The 15,895-nt window shown below is 32.1% G+C and overlaps 1 pseudogene; it reads right to left on the bottom strand.

Annotated features, from left to right (window-relative positions):
• Window positions 1-2,600: 2,600 nt before the first annotated feature.
• The window catches only part of LOC149144755 (NAC domain-containing protein 75-like), a 124,074-nt pseudogene continuing 110,779 nt past the window's right edge, over window positions 2,601-15,895 (bottom strand).

The following is a 15,895-nucleotide window of genomic DNA, read 5'->3' as shown; positions in this document are numbered from 1 at the left end:
CCAATTAGAAAAATAATACAAATTTGAAAAAATATGTAAAAATAACATGTGTATAATTTGTACAACTCTCATTATATCAATCTATACTCTAATGACATGACATGTGTACTATAATATGACCATTATATAAAAAAATTGTCATCATTCAATATTAAATAAATAATTATTAACTTGTTATCATTCTCTTCAATATCAATTATATATATATATATATATATATATATATATATATATATATATATATATATATATATATATATATATATATATATAGTTTATCTAATAAAAAAATGTTTAATTATATTAAATAATAATAATAATAATAATAATAATAAATTTAAACAAATATTCATATAACTTATTTTACAATTTTATTATTGTTTGGAGTACATACAATACATCATGACATCAAAATATCCATACAGGTGACGATAGTTTTAGAAGAGGAGGAATGACCTGTTATAGAGTTTTGTGAACCCAACGTTTCGGACTACCAAGTGAGTCCATCATCAAGAGACGTGTTAATAGATATTCTTAGATATTAATGATGTATCCATGAGCTATATATATATATATATATATATATATATATATGAGTTTTTAAAGAAAACTTATATGAAATTTGGTCGGCCTATTAGTTTTTCAAATATTTAAATATTTATTATTATTATTTATTTGTTTATTTATTTTATTTAATTGATTAATTTGTTAATTAATTAATCTTTTTAATTAATTAGTTTATTAATTAGTTAAATGGATCAATTAATTTTATTATTTATTGAATTAGTTATTATGTTTACTAATTTTATATAAAATTAATTATTTAAATAATTTGTTTAATTTGTTTAAATAATTAATTAATTTATTTGATTAATGCTTATTCATTTATTTATTTAATTAAATAATTAATTAATAAGTTAAAGGGATAAATTAATTAATTGTATTATTTATTGATTTAATTATTATGTTTATTAAGTTTATGTAAAATTAATTTGTCTAATTGATTCATTAATTTGTTTGATTAATTAACTAATTTGTTTGATTAATTGATTAAAAGAAGAGATTAATTAACTAATTTTATTGTTTATTATTTATTCATATGTCTATTGATTTAATTTTATGTATTTTATTTGATTAATTAATTTGTTTAATTAATTAATTTAAAAAATTAAAAAATTAATTAATTAATTAACAAATCAATAATGAGTTAATTATTGATTTTTTAAGATTTCAATTTAAGTTTTCCAGGTGTTTCTTAGTTTTAATCCATCGTCCTGGTTCAAGTTGTTATTCCGTTTCTCTATTTCAATGGCTTATTTGATTTTCCTTTTAAGATAGTGGTCTTCTCTTCTAACCATTTTGCTTCCATGCAGATGTAATGAGAGGATGCATTTATGAGATTTTATAAATGTAATTGCATCCAAGAATTGCCATAGATCCTGTCTAAGATATGAGGAAAGGTATACATGAGAAGACAGAATTTTCTGAGAAGTTTTTACCAATTTTGACCTAACCCATTTAATTCCATTTCTAACTAGGGTTTCACTTAGTCTTTTGAAAATCGATAGATTTCTACCCGAGCGAAGAGGATGTTTGTAGATAGCAAATTTAGGAATTAGATTGTTGTCTCCGAAATTTTTAAGAAAATTTAGTTTGGAAACGAGTTTACCTTTGGATAATCTTAATTTCTCGAATTCTGATGCGTTGTCCATCATGTCCCTTCCATAGTAAGACTTGATATTGAAAAATTATTCCATATTTTTTCAATTTAATTATATAATTTTTATAATTTAAAAATATATAAATAAATAAATAAATTTAAAACTTTGAAATACACTTAATTTATATAAATTTAAGAACTTAAATATACCCTTTTCAATAAAACTCCTTAAACATATTATTTAGAAACAATATTAAAACCATAACGTTTTGAATACATCACCTTTCACATATTAGCTTTTCATAAAGATTCTTTAGAGCATATTTTGACGTGATAAATAACATTATGACTAACTTTTGTAACATTTCGACTGGATCAATGATATTATGAGTTACTTAGTGGTCACTGTAATCACAATTGTAATTGTGTTAAAAAAATGGCTAAATTTTGAGTAAACATATAAAATCTTACTTTAGCCCGAGAATATCAACTCTTAAATTTTTTTGTAGTGGGGTGAAAAAAAAAATCAACTCTAAAATTTAAATCTCAAGGCTTTTTTGAGTTACAAAAGGAATTTTCCCATGAATGATTACACATTCCAATTTTTTACTCACATGAAGATCAAATCAAGGAAATGGTATTACTAGGTAAGATTTTGGAATTGCTTTCTACCCAAAACAACCTCTTTGAGTGTTGTTTCTAGTTTTTAGGGTTAAGTTATTCAAAAATGCTTACCCGATCACTACTTTATAATCTGGATTGCGCTAGAGATAAATCATAGGAATTGCGGGTGACTTTCATTTGTTGTTACATGTGATTATAGGCACTGCCTGGAAGTGGAACTAAGAGTTTTTCCAGTTGTGAATCTCCCTAAAACTTGAGTTGCTTCAATGACATTGGCCTTGTGGGCATCCCTGACATCTGTAACTATTTCCCAATTTCATTGCCTTGGCTATGTCTAATACAAAATCTTGGACACCATGAGCTCACCTTCCTTCTCTTCTTCCTGTCAACCCAAATGATATTGATGCATCACCTAACTTGTTTTCTTGGGTTTCTTGGGCTTCCCAAAGTTTGTGTATAGTAGTAATATTTTCTTGCAGCCCTTCAACCTGTAATTAACCAACACTCATCTCTTTTTACTAGTCTTTTGTCATCTTGTTTCACCTTAATTTCTCTCATCATGGGTTGTCTGTATCTTTCTCCTTTTTCTCGTGCCTATTGTGTATGCTTTTGAAGGTCGATCAAAAAAATGCCTTATCGTGCCATCACTACATATTCCTTTAACGAAGACATAAACTCGGAGTTTAAGTAGGAATAACATGCAATAACAATGCAAAATAATTAAACAATAGGACTAACTGGTAGTTTAACCAAGAATAATAGAGAATAATGTAGTTGTGGATAACTAATGTATAGTACTATCATTCGTCATGCTTATTAAAGGAATTGATCGTACTAATTAGACTAATAAAAAAATGTTGTAGTCTATTTGTTATACTTTTGGAAGAGATTTCAGGTATATTCTTTGGTCTAATTTGTTTAGAATCCGGTATGGATTTCTTGGAATCACAAGATTGAGTTGTAAAATCTCCATAATCCTAGTGCTCCAGAGGTTTTTCATGGTGTTGAATCCATATATATAGTCAAAAACTCATTTAAACAATAAAAATTAAGATTTGGCCAAAACAACCGAGATAATAGTTGTTTGAACCTTTATGTGGTTGGGTTTTTCAGAATGCTACATTGGAGATTGATGCATAGTGTGATTTTTTTTTGTCGACCAGAAGCATCATTATAACACCTAGTTTGTAACTCTAAATGGCCACTATAAATATGTACAATGTTGATTAGTCTCTGATGCAGAATTATAACAAGTTAGATAACTATCTTTAACAACAATACATACTTGGAAGTTTTTCTTTTGAGAACAATACACACCTAGAAGTATTTTTGAATGTGAATAGCAGATCCAATCTTCCCCTCCAATTGTAGGAATGAACTCATCAATTAAAGGATAAGGGGAAAAATTATCAAAGACAACATTTCCTTGTAGATATTCTATCAACTTCTTATATGTAAGGTCAAATTTTATTCCACAAGGTATCTTGGGCCAATCTTGAAGATCTTGTATCAAACAAACATCTCGTTATGAGCACAATCATATAATTTTTGGGGTAAACATTGTATGCTATCCTCTATTATTTTGAAGAGAGATAAAATAATGTTTGATATTGTTAGCTATGAAGTTCTAAAGAGTTAAATCAATTTTATTTCGCTTACTATTATTAAGCATTTCATTAATTATAATGAATAGAATAGATAATTAAATCTATTAAGACTTTGCAAAATTGGCATCCAAATAGGAAAAATCATCCCTAGAATTTTATTTGATAGTCTTTCCATAAAGGAAAAATAGGTAGTTGAAAAGAGTTTATAAGAATGCCATCCACCAACACTAAAAATCATCCCTTGGATTTTCAATGAGTTTACAAGAATTCCACTCACTAGTACTTAGAAGCATCCCTTAGATTTTTGATGAGTTTACATGAATTCCATTCACTAATACCCCAAAGCTCCTTGGATTTTCTTGGTAGGTTTTCCATGGAGGAAAAACAATGAGCTTAAAAGGGTGTAACTTTGCCACACCAATAGTGAGCCAACTACAGACATGAAAGAGGTGGAGTATGCAAGTCCAGTTTTTAAAGAACCTACAATAGTAAACCCACCACAGGCATTATGCTGGAGTATGCAAGTCCAACTTCAGAAAACCCAAGTTGCTATCCACCCTCTAAATTACCTCTAGTCCATGGTCAAATTTGAATGCCATACGTGGAAATTATCATTTTTTCTTCATATGTAGGATTTCCTTTTTGAAAACATCTTTGATTTCTCTAAATTTCATATCTTTACAACACACAATACTTAGTTTCTAGGTTCCAAATCTTATAACCTTTATACTTTCTTTATATCCTCTAAAGATACACTTTTCAACTTTATTATCCAACTTACCCCTATTCTCCTTTGCAATGTATACATAAGAATCATAACTAGATACTCTCAAATTTTTAAGAGGGTTTCTTACCAATATATACCAAATGTAGATTCTTTTCATCCAATGCAAATCAAGGTGATCTATTTACCATGTAACATGCAATACCCAGTTCCTTTGCACAAAATTCCTATTGTAACCTACACCACCTAGCATGTTCCTCACTTTTTCCACCAGTGGCGTGTTCAATTTTTCTGAAACCTCATTCTATTGAGGTATGCATAGTGTAGTCTTTTGCAATTATATATTCCAATACTTACAAAATTCCTCAAACTCAATCCCTTAAAATTCCCCACTATCATTTATCGTGAACACCTTGATTTTATTCTCGGTCTAATTTTCCATAAGATCCTTAAACTCTTTAAATATATCAAATAGTTTATATTTCTTCCTCAGGAAATAAATCCATGTATTCCGCGAGAGGTCACCTGTAAATGAGACATGGTACATATATTTACCTATTGATGAAACTAGTATAGGTTCAAACAAATCATTGTGCACCAACTGAAATATACTCTCTATTGTCATAACACCAAAGGAGAATCTAACTTGATTTTTCTTCCATATAAAAAAATGTTTACAAAAATCAAAATATAAAGATAAATTAGGAATTCCTTCAACCATACCTTTATTGTGTAGTACTTGAAATCCCTTTTCTCAAATATGTCCCAATTTTTTATATCAGAACATAGTTTATCCTCAATAGACTCGGGGATTTTTTCCCTCTTCAGCTCCACTCTTAAGAAAAATGAAACTGTTGTGGTTATCATTAGTAGAAAATTATATTACCTTATAAAGAGTTTGAATCCAAACTTTCCTCATCAATACCATTTCTCCTCATACCATCCTATAAGTTTCCTTTCTAAACTTTTTTTTACATCTACATCGCTCACTTTTCTTACAAAAATCAAGCTTTTACCTAATATTTGGATGTGTAGTACACCAAGCAGTGTTCTAATCATTCCATCGATGAGCTTCAACTTGAATTTTCATCATCTTCTGAAACTAGCTGTTGATTCATCTCCTAGGAAAACTTTAAAACAATCATATCTTTCATACTCACAAAACCACTCCCTATGAGAAGTTGTATGAAAAGATGAACCTAATCAAGCAACCACGACTCGTGATATACTTTTTTGCTTGAAGAATCAAAATACAAATCCCCTCCTTTGTTTGAAGAGATTTTTTCAACAATTTTGGATTTATAATGTTTCTTGTAACACCTTCTTTTCTAATTATTTAGTATAACTTTACAAATTATCCTAGAGAGTTAGATCTTCCTCTAGATTTAGATTCCCAACTTAGTGAATCATTGTTATTTCTCTCTTGGGAGCATCCTCATATAATAACTCATTTGCATTTTTACTTTCCATGTGTTTTTTTGTCTTGTCTCCTCTGATAATAAGGATGATACTATTTCATCAAAACTTGAAGTAGTTGCACTACTTCCTATGATAGTAGTCAAACTATGTTGGAAATATTGGGATGGGGGATGAATCAGTATTTCATTCAATTGTTAGATTATATGAGTTAATATATTTCACAAATTACACCAAAACAAAAGACATAGAATAAAAATTAATGTTATTTCTAGAAATAATAAAAAATTTAGGCTTCAACAAATACAAAAAAATTCTAACTTCTTCAAGGCTCCAACCGTGAATGAGGACTCTTTGGATAGTCCTAATTGACCTTATCAATATTGTGGGAAAGCCAGTCGGTTGGGGCCCAATTAGACCCTTTTATGTTTGGAATAGTGGCTCTCACTGGAATTATGGGACCACTTTCCCTTAAATAAAATGTCTCGAAGGATATGAATGGTAGTGATAATGTATTTATTAGGAAAGCGAATATATTCCAATAACTTAATTACAATTTACTATAGATTATTATAGTACTTGAGTAAGTTGAAAAAATATGTGCTAGAAAGATGTAGTAACAAGCACAATAATGTAGATCAATATGCAATTACGATATTGATTCGATCAAAGAAAACTAATTTAATTAAACAATTAATTAAATTAATATGATTAAAGCATCACATGCTAAAAAATTTGTTGTTCACAATATAACATATATTTCAACCAAGCATGCCAATAGTGATCATGATACACTGACTAGCATACACACATGTGAACATTTTCATAAAACAACTCCTTCCAAAGCAAAGACATAGAAACATAGGATAATAGTACCTAATAAATTGTAGATTTTCTCATACTGGAACTGCAAGTGGTTTATCTTATATTAAGAAAAACTTAAAATAAAATAGAGAAATTTCAATTCCTTTCTTTTCAAAATTCATATTCCCTTCTCCAACTTGGAGAAGTAATTTATAGTCTTAATACAAAAATGGATTAAAACAAAATTTTCCAACAATATCTCAATAGAAAAAATCATAAAAAACTAATGAGGAAATGGTTGTAACAACCTTAAAACTTAGGATGAAGATTTTCCAATAGTCAGTTTCCGTAATCTGTAAATATCTAATAAAGTGGTGATCTTCATGATTGACTGGGTTTGATCCTTATTTGACTTGTAAAAATACCAGTCTTCAGTGGCGACAACATCTGAGTAGTAACATTCAACAGGAATTGGAGAACTGACCATTAGCTGTGAGGCTTAACCAAAAACTTTCAATGATGCTCAAGGTCAGTTTTAGACAAATGAACAATCATTTCAACCATTTTTGTACTATGTTCCAGCCAAGATTTTGATAATGTCTTGGCTTCTCGTAGTGAATCTCCAGAGCAATTAGAAACAAGATTTTATTTTACTAATGTACCATTGACTTCTTCATTGATAGAACCAGAAAGATATTTCACTTCATGCAAAGAAGCTTCAGCCTATTTCATTATGGTTTCCCACTCTCAAGAAATTATTATCTTTTTCATCAATTTTAGGTAGACTTGTAGTTCTACCTTCCTCACTTTCTTGTTAAGTTAGAAAATTAGTCATTTGTCCATTCACTTCTTTGAGGTAATTCATCATATGAGACAATTGATCCACAAGTGAATTTGTTATTTTACATTCACCATGGATCAACATAAGATTATTGCAAAATACGTTCTACTTATTCTTGAGTAGAGCATTTAATTCCTTAGCTTATTTCTTAAATTCAGTCAGTTTGGGACTGACATGCAATTGCTCTATTTTGTTTTGCATTTATTTGATTTGATCATATTTTATATGTACCTCCTTATCATTTTGTACTTTCAAGGCATCAATTTTTCATTGTAACTCTGCCACCTACGTCTACCATTGATCATTAATTTTATATTTTTCATTATTAAGATTGTGTTCCAGCAAGATGATCTTCTCTTATTTCTCCTTAAGGAGTTCTTGGACCTCTACAACTTTGTCAATTTTTGCCGAAGCATAGGCTCCTCTAAATTCAGTTAGAATTCTTAAATATTTTGTTGGTGTTGCAAAGGAACCTTTCCACAGAACTTCAAAAGAAGAGACCTTGCTAGGCTCTAATGATTGAGATTGATCCAATTTTCTATTCTTTGTTCCCCTTGTTACCACAATCTTATGTTGAGGACTGTAGAAAACATCTAAGGGAGGAATTTCTTCAACATTCAGAGTAACCTCTAAGGTAGGAATTTCTTCAACATTCAGAGTAACCTCTAAGGTAGGAAAAGAAGGAATAACTTCAACATATTTCTAAACATGAATGGAAGACCTATCAATAAATTCCTTTGACCTGGTACCTTTTTCAACATTCTTAATAGTACCTTGAACATTCACTTGTTGTGAAGAAGTGGCAATTTGATAAACTGAAGTTTGAGCCTTGATCTTAAGATTTATAGTCATATTGAATTCATTCCATGCCTCATTTAATTCATGATTAAAAATTAATTCTTCAACCTGAGGTGTGGAAGAAATAAAAACAAACTTTGGTTGATCCTTAGGACGAAAGACCATATCTGTAGAACTATCAGGCTGAGCAGTTGACATTGATTACTTCTCCTGAGGTAATTGTCGCAAATTTAAAGCATGATTGGCTATCTAAATATTTTTGTATTGGAAACTTTTATTTTTCTCCTCTACAGTCAACTATTCTTCCAGTCTCCTTAGTACTATAGCATAAGAGGAGGATTATGAAAAAAAGTCATCTAACTTGTCTTCTTCATGGAAAAATTGTCAAAGTCCATGGGAAGCAGTGAAATTCTTCACCACTGTAATATGATCATATTGTTTTTTAGGAACAATAGACAAATTAATAACTTGAATGGCTAGAATTTATTTCTCAACATGGCAATAATTAACCAATGTAAATATGCTAAACTTGGTAGGGAAAATAGCCCATGTCCTTTTCTTTGATTCTTTTAATACCTTAGTGATACCATATCCCAGTATATGATAAGCTACCTCTTTGCTGACTAACTTATCGGGGATGAAGAGGGGAAAAACATGAGGATGGGCTAGGCTACCATAGACCCTGATATAAGTGAACAATTCTTCCCCGAACAAATTTCCAACCTCCCTAAGGTCATCCATGGCTTCTTGAGACATCCAAGGTGGCCGATACTCAAAAATGGCTTCATGTATAGGAATTATCACTCTGTGACAAATCTGGTAGAAATTTTCATACTATTTGGAATCCAATAGAATATCATGATAGATATGAATAGGATTTTGATCCCGAATGGTCCATTTCCAACCCATAACAGGAAAATACATTGTAAAACACAAAGCATCCATGATACTAGAAGACATGTAGAAAGGGGGAAGCTTATTCTCATAAACACTTCTAGAATGTTGGAAATTTAAGATGTGTGTTGCCAAATTATCTGAGAGAATAGTGTCCCAATCAAAAATGAATCCTTCTATCATGCCATCGATTAGAGCTATCTAGCTTTCTGGGAAATTTGACACACTAGGCTAAGCATGAAATCGACGCATAATAGTTCTGAGTTTGGAAAAAGGAGTGACAAGGCAATCGAGTGTATTCTTACCATATTCTTCTACTTTATGCTTATTAGGGTCTTTTATTCATTGTATAATTTGTTTTGATAGGTACCCATGCTCCTTTACAAATGACTTGGTGATCTCTTTATTATATATACATTGTGGATTAGGAAAATGAGACATACTTTCCAAATATTTCCCAGAGAGAGAACCAATCACTGTGCCTTTTAATGTTTGTGTGTCTCTAGGAATTATCTAAATTTTAAACCAACCAATGAACCATATATGTATAAGGCATTAATCATGGTCTCATTCCTATTCTATGGAGAAAGGAATCTTCCACTTCCTTTGGAGTATTTTCCAAGACAAGTGTTTTGTCATCTGTTGTGACTATTATTTTGGTGACTTCATGCCCTTCATCTTGAAAATACTAGTAAATGTTTTCCCAAGATGAAATATTAACATATTTGGTACATACAATGTGAGAAAATATGCCTCCTCGTGGACTCTTTTCATCTACATCTTCGACAAATAAACCCACGGGTTGTTGTTGTGGAGCATTTTTCTTACCCTTTCCCCCTTTCTTCATTTATTCACTTCGAGGATCTGTGTTCACCTATGGAGTACAAGCACAAAAACTTAGCAAAGACACTATTTGTAGCAACTCAAAATGGCACAAAATTTAAACTTAGAGTAAAAATAATTTTGAGAAACGAATCGAGAAAGCCAAAATATATTAAATGTAAACCTTTTATTCATTTTAGGCCAATTAATATCACATTAAGTCACTTAAGTGGAAAGGTGATGGACCAAGCGAAGATCGCTAGATCAGATCTTGAAGTGAACATATCAGACGGGAATTAGAAATATACTTACGATATCACAATTCTCCGATATGGAAAGGTCTGAGATCTTATATGGCGAGAAGCAAAGGCTTCGAAAAAAGTAACCTTCGAGAAACAAAGCCTTGAGATATAAAAGTTTTGTTGCAAGATTTTTATCATTAGACCTTTTTATCGTAAGTTTTATTAAATAATTGTTTATGATATGCAAAGCTCTGACATGAATTAACCTAATACAAAATTATGAAATACTAAGGAAAAGGGCCTTGAAAAGTGGAATCTGAGAGGAAGCATCTCGTAACGTTTTATAAAAAGGTTTCAATAAAACATCCCGACAAGCAAATGCATTAATTCATAACATTGGAAATCTTACCTCAGGAGTTTAACCCTTTTGGAATATTGGGAAGTCACATTTGAAGGAGAAAAATATTGTAATGTTTTTAAAAATAGTTCTAATAAAGAAACTACGATAACATTTTTCCTGATAAAGAATTTACTTAATTTTTCTTTTAAAATCATTTCAAGACTAACTTAAAAATTATTTATTTTCACCTTATTTTAAAACAAACCTAAAATGATTTTATAAAAGATAAAAACCAAAGGGTCCCCATTATTTATTATGTCTTTAAAGACAAAGAAAAATGGGGTGGGGCTTGGGGGGGGTTGTTGTTGGCTAAAACACTTGGTAATGCACTAGGTGAAACAATTGTCTTTGAATAAATTAATGAAAATAGAAAGAGAAAGGAATAAATGAAAAGATCAAAATGTCAAAGTTCATATTTCATATAAAAATCTCTTTGAGGAATAAAAGAAAAGTTATTATTTGCAAATTTCACAACCTATTGGTATGAAAAGAATTAATCTATTTGATCCAGATATTTTACTTCAAGGATGCATACAAAATTGCATTTTAAAATAGCATGTAACCAAGTGACATAAACACATAAGAGAAGTGGAAATCAAATGCAACAATGAGATCAAAGGCACACAAACAAATTGAAAATGGAGTTCACCCAGTGTGGGCCACATCTTCGATCCTTGCTCAATGTGGGGAGGCATATCTCATTAATTGGCAACAAAATCAAATTACAAGAAATAAAAAAAATGACACCTTATACCTCCACTTTCGAGGATGGCCTAAAAATGTAGACTACTTCTTAGGAAATAGACTACACGGTTGGATTCCTGGTGAAAGATCACGAAATATGACTATAAATTCGTGCATATTCTAGTTTGGTCAAAATATGGATCCCCAAGAATCTCGAATATTGTGAAAAGATTCCTTCCTGTGAGTTGACTAAAATTTTACCACCTAGGTGGTGAAACTAACTTCACCGTTGTGTTCCTTGTAGAAAACTGAGTAAAATGAGTATAAACTTGACTTATTTATATTATAGTGATTTATGACACTCTAAGAAATATAAAGATTCCTTGAAATATTCCTTGGAATATTCCTCAAAATATTCTCATAATGTGGCTCTAGAAATCCATGCGCAAGGTTGCACGATTCTGGTTGGTGGTAGGCTTCCAACTCCTCTTCAATTCCACTGACTTGCTCCCCCTTCCATGGCGGGCCAACTAGGGTTTAAATAAAATGTTGGTCGTCATTACGTATCTCGACCATTTGTGGTCTGATGGAAACATGTCTATATTGGGGACTGGAGGTCACAGGTTCAAATCCGCGCACTTAGTGGCCCATATTATTTTTATTAAAAAACATATAAAAACATAAACTGTCATCAAGAATTCTATCATTCTTTGAGGTTCATTAGCTTCCTTAACAAGGTGAAAATTTCATCGTCGTCGGCAGCCTTCTCTTGCAACCATCGTTGGTCCAAATTGTCACCCACTTACCCGTCCTCTGTCGGGCATCAGGTGGCGACTCCTCCTTAGCTCTTCGTACGCTGATGTCATCTACCACATGCCACATCTGGGTTAGTCTGTACTGCCACATCAGTTTGCTGACATCATCTGCCACATGTCCCTCTCTAGTTGGTTCGTACTACCACATCTCCCTATTGATTATGTTACTGATATCATGCTTCCATGTGTCACTCCTTCGCTGGTCTGTACTTCCATGTCACCTTGTTGACAGTGCTACTAACATCTTAACCATAGAAATAATAAAAAATATTATTTTTTTAAAATCGTATTATAATATTTAAGAAACTATATTATTTAAATTTTAGTTAAAATTATGTATTAAAAACTATACTAACATTTAAATTTTGAAAGGTGTTATATCTATAATACTTTCCTATATTTTTATTGAATGGTCCTATTTTCCATCCATGATACAACAAGGAGGAGGTGCAGTCTTCGTCATTCAAACAGAAATTAAAAGTGAAAGGAAACACATCGAATGACCATTTCAGAGAAGGGTCAACATATCGGTGTCCGGTATTAGATGGGATACCCAAAATTTCAGGAGTCAGAATTCACAGGAGAGTCAAAAAAGAAAGTGTCGAAATATCAGAGGCTCAAATGAGAATGGGAGTGCCAAAATTCGGGATTTGATCACATTATAACCCAATATTGGAATAATGATAAGGAAGGTATATCAGGGCTCGATACTAGAAGGATGGAAATCAAAGCATAGGGCACATCGGAAATCGAATCTCAGAGGGTCGATCATTTCGGGACATCAAATATCAGGACCTCGTAACCCTTAAAAAATATAAATTCTTTATAAGTATCAACATCAATGAGAAGGGGAAAAACAAACGAAATCATTGAAAATTTGAGGACCCCAAAGACCATTTCTCTCTCCTCAAGATAGGACACATAGTAGCAAATAATTAGCTCTGAGGAGTTGAAGAGGAAAATGACATCAACATGATGTGGCCATATGGTGGACACATGGCAGTTGATTTTGGTATTTTTGAGGGACTAATGGGGCAAATATGGGTGACACATGTCACCACCAAGGAGGCTTCACGTGGTGATGATGATGTCAGTGTGACGTCATTTCAGAAGTTGGCAGTTTGAGGGAAAGACATTTCGTAACCCCATATTTAAATTATTTTATAAAAAAATTGATCTAATGTAAGGGATCCAATGTCGTTATCACTTGGTCATGAGGGCTTAGGGGGCCAAGGGGACAGAAAAGGTGGAGCACCCAAGGTTTATGTTGAATATTGGAGGTTGGAAACTGCAGATCCCTTTTTGGAATTGCATTTTTGAAATATCCCGATGAGAGGGGTTTCCGATGTATTGTTACCATTTAGTTTCAAGAGCCCAAAAAACTAACAGCACAAACCAAGGTCGAGCACTCAAGTGTTGTGGAGCCCATCGAAAGAGGGAGTCATTGTAACTTTGTTTTAATTTCCAACTCGAAGAAGCTTTCATGGAGGGGCTCTGATGTTATGTGGCATTGGGTGATGAGAACTCAATGGAACTAAGGGCTTAGGGTGGGTAGAGCACCTAATGCTAAGAAGTAATATTGAAGCAAGGATATATCAGAACTCTGTTCTATTTTCATTTTGTAAAGGTTACGATGATAAGGAGATTTGATGTGTTGGTGGCATCGGGTTGTGGGAGAATTAAAGGAACGAAGGGCAGAAGAACAAATATAAAGGGAGATAGGACCCTAAAGGCTTAACCACCCAACTACCTAAGACACTGGTCACAGAAGCAATTTTTATGGAAGAATTGTGATAAGGAGCTAAGCATGGGAGGGCTCAAGGAATTATAAATTTGGAGTTTGATAATGACATTTTAATTAAAGTTTTGATGTCCCTCTGCTCCGAAATTGAACCATGGAAGTGTTAGGAGATGTGTTGGGCTCTAATAGCGTATCAAACAGGAAATAAAGGGATGGATGGGTTGGTAGTTCATTCACAGAGTGCCTTCAATTCCACCACGCTTGATCACGGCCAATTCCGGGAGGGGAAGTTTCAAGTTGTTAAAGTGAGAAAGTGATAGGTGAACTAGCCAGAAATCGTAGGGGAATATCGTAACAAAAGTATGGTCAGATCCTCAACGCACCATTGATATAGACATTGGAGCCAGTGTCTGCCTAAGGAAATCATAGGAATCAACAGGCAGATATTTTGTTTGTCCATCACAAAACCTCATGTTTCTCATGTTTTGTTATTTTGTAATTTTTTGCATTTTTAAGAAGAGAATCAGATCTCTTTTGTAATCATTAGGACATTCATATGCTTAGACAGTTGAATTGATCAGACAACTATAACATTTGAAGATATTTTGTAAGCTTTTTGCTTTAGTTCTCCCTATAAAAAGAGAGAGGAAACTCATCAAAAATTGTTCCCAAAATCTTCTCTCAGTTTCGAAGTCTGTGTTCAAGAGTTATGAACTTTGTTTTTAGAGGAGGTTCCTATTAAAAATAACAAGAAGAAATTCCAATGTAATTTTTCCTTGAATTAGATTGTGAATTAAATCAAAATTCTATTCTCATAGCAACGTGTAATAGTTAATTAAGTTAAATTGACTTAATTGACTTAGGAAATTCGAGTTGGAAGTCTATCTAGAGTCATGTAGAGTGATCTCTAAATTAATGTTTAGGGGCCCAGGCTAAGTCCTTTTGAGTTGTAATTAGATAACTCAGTCTAACTGAGTTATAGTCAGTTAACTAGTTCTAACTGTTGGAGGAACTAGTAGAGGTCTAGTAGTGGAGTAGTGCACCAGTGCATCACCAATACAACACCAGTTAATTGAAGATTCACTCATAAATAACTCATGCATGTTAGTTTAGAGGAAGACCCAGTTGAGTTTAGAGCTCAGGGATAATGTACTATCTGTTGCTTTATTTTCTGAGTTTTAAAGATGGTGTGTGCAATCCGTTGAGGACCTATGTTTGGATTGTATAGTTATTGAGAGTGGATTTCCCAATAAAATATGGGTTAATTACTCTAGGGATTGCGCAATGAAGTAGGTGCTTGACAAGAAGCAAAATTGGAAAAGTGTTGGCTTGAGTTGGTTTGTGAAGTGGGGAGATAGAGTGTACTTGTGCAGGGATTCTTCAAGACAAACAAGCGGATTGTCTAGTTAATGTAATATAGATAGTCCAAGCTTTTAATAATTACTTTACCTAGAGAAATATTTTGTTTTGTGTGATGGATATTCTTCCTTTTCTTCTTATTGTTTTCATCGATCAATTTTGGTTTCCCTAAAGAGTAGAGTATATTCTTGTCTTGTGTTTTAGCATATCACTTATGTTGTTGAATCTACAGTAGAAAGCTACACGATATAAAAGTTGAAGATAGTATAGAAGAGGATAATTTGATTTTCTTGTGCAAGTGAAAATCGAATTTGAAATTTCATAGTTCAGAGCAGCAATATGTCATGCTATGGTTACTAACTTGAGTATGCATTGGAGGGCCACTCAAATTACACAGCTTGGAATGACATGATGGAGGTAGTGATGGAAGATAGTGGCCTCAAGGAATTCATAGATCTTGACAT

Source organism: Pinus tabuliformis, chromosome X (assembly GCF_031772625.1).
Source record: "Pinus tabuliformis cultivar Carrire ecotype Pingquan chromosome X, CPIR1, whole genome shotgun sequence".
In the NCBI taxonomy this organism is placed as follows: Eukaryota; Viridiplantae; Streptophyta; class Pinopsida; order Pinales; family Pinaceae; genus Pinus; species Pinus tabuliformis.
Note: the sequence above shows the minus strand (reverse complement) of the source record. Positions and strands in the feature narration are given on the sequence as shown.